Source organism: Heloderma suspectum, chromosome 17 (assembly GCF_057233095.1).
Source record: "Heloderma suspectum isolate Gila_16-S chromosome 17, 16-S_ref, whole genome shotgun sequence".
NCBI classification, from domain to species: Eukaryota; Metazoa; Chordata; class Lepidosauria; order Squamata; family Helodermatidae; genus Heloderma; species Heloderma suspectum.
This window is the reverse complement of record NC_139474.1, coordinates 6132068-6136725: the sequence shown is the minus strand read 5'-3', so window position 1 is coordinate 6136725 and position 4658 is coordinate 6132068. Positions and strand designations below refer to the sequence as shown.

Sequence of the window (4658 nt, the reverse complement as noted above, 5' to 3'; positions counted from 1 at the left end):
ATAGATTTTTGGCCTAGTGGTTAAGATAGAGCCCAGAATCTGAAACCTTGACGTAGCCTTGATTTGAAGACTATATATTAAATGGGGTTTTGGAACCAGGAGATGGAATAGGAGCTTGCTCAATCCACTTAACACATCAACCTGGTACTGTAGTACCTTCAGGAATGGTGCACCTCCACCTGGGGAGAATATATTTCTGGTTCAAAAAGCGTGGAGTGTGTTTTGTTCAGGATTTCAGCTATGGCCTTCTTCTAGAATACTCCATTCTGTTCTTCCTTTCTCCATTTTCCTCTGCCTCTGCCTGCCCCACAGTCAGACAGCTTTCCCTGCCTGAGTATATTTGGTCCTCATTCAGCTGTTTTTAGGGTTCTCCCCACTTAGCATTTGCACATCTGTAAATCTTAGGTGCTGATATCTCCCTCTTGTGCATGTATGGTGCCATTTTGGCTATATAAGAATCCACAGTTGGAAGAATAAATTCACGATTAGTATATTGGATATTTCTTACATTCTCGTATACTACGGCAGCTGGCTACCTTCTTGTGTATAGAATAGTCATAGAATCATAGACTAGTAGGGTTGGAGGTGGCCTACAAGACCATTGCGTCCAACGGGGGGTAGTAAGTTTGAAGAAAAAAGTGGGAGGGCATGGAGGGGGGGCATCAGAGGGCACTTTGCCCAGAGTCCCCTCAAACCTGGAACCACCCTGTCCCCAGCCCCCATTTTATCTTCACACAACAGCACTGTGAGGTGGGCTAGGCTGAGAGAAGATGGCTGGTCAAAGGTCACCAGGTGAGCTTCATGGCTGAGTGGGGATTTGAACCCCAGTCTCCCTATTCTTTATCTGCCAGTCTACCCACTACACTAGACTGGCTCTTGAAGAGAGCCTATCTCAGGTTCTTTATTTTGTTTTGTTTTAACTTATTCTTATCTGTTCTAAGATTTCAGGACTTATTTATATTATTTATTAATTTGTTTCATTTTTATACCACCCAATAGCTGAAGCTCTCTGGGTGGTTCACAGAATTAAAACGACAAAAATACAACAGAAAATACAATATAAAATATAATAGATTAAAACTACAGAATAAAAATACAACCAGTGTAAAACCTAGCAGGAGTGCAGATATTTAAAATGTGATAGCAGATTTAAGACAGCCGAGCTCCCCCCCCCCGCCCCCGCTAAAATGCTAAAAACACCTGGGAAAATAAAAAGGTCTTCACCTGGCACTGGAAAGAGTACAATGTAGGCACCAGGTGAAGCTTTCTAGGGAATTTTTGCTAGAAACCAAAGAAAATTGTTCAGCTCAGGTTTGACTAAAAATGTCAGTTTGGGATTAATTGTTGTTATTAATACCATCAATGTACATGCTTTACAAAGAAGGAGCAGACAGGTCTCTGCTCCCAGAACACCTGGGGCACAATTCTATGCATGTTTAGACAGAAAAAGGTCCTATAACTCCCAGCATGCCTGAAGGTCCTGCAACTCCCAGCATGCCCAGGCAGCCATGCTGGCTGGGGAATGCTGGGAGTTGTAGGGCATTTTTCAGTCTAAAAATAGATAGAAGTCTATTACAGTCTAAAAATAGGTAGAAGGGGGACGACAGGGGAAGGGAAATGGTGGCCATGGTAAAGAATATATCATTATTTATATAAGGGGAAGAATATATCAGGATTGCAGCTTGAGATCGATAGGCATATGGTCAAGGAACACCTAATTACTTTGAATGAGTTCAAATCTCCAGGGCCAGATGAACTGCATCCTAGAGTAATAAAGGAACTGGCAGAAGAACTCTCAGAACCGCTGTCTATTCTCTTTGAGAAATCATGGAGGACGGGGGAAGTGCCAGATGACTGGAGGAGGGCTAACGTTGTCCTTATCTTCAAAAAGGGTAAAAAGGAGGAAACTGGGAACTACAGACCAGTCAGTCTGACATCAATCCCTGGGAAAATTCTGGAGCAGATGATAAAGGAATCCATCCGGAAGCACCTTGACAACAATGCCGTGATTACTCGAAGCCAACATGGATTTATCAAAAACAAGTCCTGCCAGACAAATCCGATCTCATTTTTTGATCAAGTAACCTCCCTTGTAGACCGTGGGAATGCTGTAGACATCATATACCTTGACTTCAGCAAAGCTTTCGACAAAGTGCCCCATGAGATCCTGATGAGCAAACTAGCTCAAAGTGGGCTAGATGAAACAACGATCCGGTGGATCCACAGTTGGCTACAGAATCGGACTCAAAGAGTGCTTATCAATGGGACCTTCTCAAACTGGGGAGAGGTAACGAGTGGGGTACCGCAGGGCTCAGTCCTGGGCCCAGTGCACTTCAACATTTTTATGAATGACTTGGAGGTGGAGGTGCAGGGAATGCTGATCAAATTTGCAGATGACACCAAATTGGGAGGGATAGCTAATACTTTGGAAGATAGAAACAAAATTCAAAGTGATCTGGATAGACGAGCACTGGGCAAAAAACAACAGAATGACATTTAATAGGGATAAATGCCAAGTTCTGCACCTAGGAAAAAGAAACCAAATGCACAGTTACAAGATGGGGGATACGTGGCTCAACTACACTACAAGCGAGAAGGATCTTGGAATTGTTGTCGATCACAAGCTGAATATGAGCCAACAATGTGATGTGGCTGCAAAAAAGGCAAATGCTCTTTTGGGCTGCATTAATAGAAGCATAGCTTCCAAATCCCGGGAAGTACTAGTTCCCCTCTACTCAGCACTGGTTAGGCCTCATCTGGAGTACTGTGTCCAGTTCTGGGCACCACACTTTCAGAAGGATGCAGACAAGCTGGAGAGGGTTCAGAGGAGGGCAACAAAGATGATCAGGGGACTGGAAACAAAGCCCTATGAAGAGAGACTGAAAGAACTGGGCATGTTTAGCCTTGAGAAGAGAAGACTGAGGGGAGATATGACAGCACTCTTCAAGTACTTGAAAGGTTGTCACAGAGAAGAAGGCCAGGATCTCTTCTTGATCATCCCAGAGTGCAGGACACGGAATAATGGGCTCAAGTGACAGGAAGCCAGATTCCGGCTGAACATCAGGAAAAACTTCCTGACTGTAAGAGCAATACGACAATGGAACCAATTACCTGGGGAGGTGGTGGGCTCTCCCACACTGGAGGCCTTCAAGACGAGGCTGCACAGCCATTTGTCAGGGATACTCTGACTTGGATTTCTGCATTGAGCAGGGGGTTGGACTCGATGGCCTTGTAGGCCCCTTCCAACCCTACTATTCTGTGATTCTATGATTTCAGCTAAATGTATTTTGGCTTAGTAACAGTAAGCTATTGGGACTAGGCAGGTGTGCCAAAGGCTTATACATGTGATTATAAATCAAATCCTGAAAAATATTGTGGTTCACAGTGTGGTATAGTGTTTAGAGTATTGCTCCAAGAATTCTAATCCCCACTCAGTTATAAGGCTCTCTTTGGGTACCTTTCAGCCAGGAACTATCACTCAGCCCAACCTATTTACAGGGTTGTTGTGATGATAAAATGCGGGGGCGGGGGGGATGTTGTATGCTATTCTGAGCCACTTGGAGGAAAGATTGGAAATAAATAAAATATTGGTGGTTTCTTGGGCCTGATTTAGATTTACAAGGTGCTTTGACTGAAGTCTGTTTACTTTAAAATACAACACCTGAACCTGAGGTAGTTACTGGGCCTCTTGTCACTCTTGCAGGCCCTTTCCCACTGAGCCTAAGAATAGCCCCAGTGTAACAGGAGCAGCCTGTAGGAGAACCAAGACTTCATTGGGTTATGCACATGTTGGCAGAGTATAAAGAAGTAAAAATCTGTTTGGAATCTGTCCCAAATGTGTATTTGTTGTATCCCTGATAGAATAGGATGAATGAGTATCCTACAGGCATTTTCCTGCTCCTTAGAAATGTCATCAAGTTGAGTTGCTCTCCCATTGCCCTGTTTTCAGGCTGGTTTTGAGCTCAGTACGAGACATAGGGTGATTTCATTCATGCAGATGCATTGCGTGCAAATTAATGTAAGTTTTCCCAGGAGAGGTGAAAATCCTACCACTTTTCATTCCAGTTTTCTGTAGCAGCTGTAGTTCCCTCAGTGCCAACCTGTTGGAAAAAGTCATCCTTTTCAGTAAGAAGAGTGACATGATGGCCATTTCACAAATTCCAAACATTTTGAGATAAGAAAATTTAATGGAAGCCATCTTCAGTACCTGGATTCCAGCCCTGGAACATTCAAAGCAGTAGTGAAGATGACAGTGTGTCTGAACATGTGCAGAGTGCCTTTCCTCTCCCACTGAGAAAACCAGAAAGAGCAAGCTCCCATCCATTTGGAACTGGAGAACTGGTTCACAGGGAAAAGCACTGGGACCTCAAGAAAAGCTTGAGTATTTTGTCTCTTGTTTTAGCAAGTGACTGTGATGCTTCAATGTGTATTTGGAAAACTGAAGTACAGCTGAACTTCACAATAGAACATCTAGGAACTTTTTAGCCTTGCTTCCCTCCCTCCCTTCCAATATGGAGCCCATATGAGCCTTTTCTTTATTAGACATGCGTTTATTCTTAAAGCTGACAGCATCTAAGGAATCTTTCCTTGTATCTCAGTGGGAGGTTGACCTCAGTGATCTAAGAACAATTGCACCTCTGATGCAAATAGGAACTGTT

The 4658-nt window shown here is 43.6% G+C and overlaps 1 pseudogene; it reads left to right on the top strand.

Annotated features, from left to right (window-relative positions):
- LOC146334296 (U2 spliceosomal RNA) lies at positions 1-178 on the top strand (annotated as a pseudogene).
- The last annotated feature ends 4480 nt before the right edge of the window (positions 179-4658 follow it).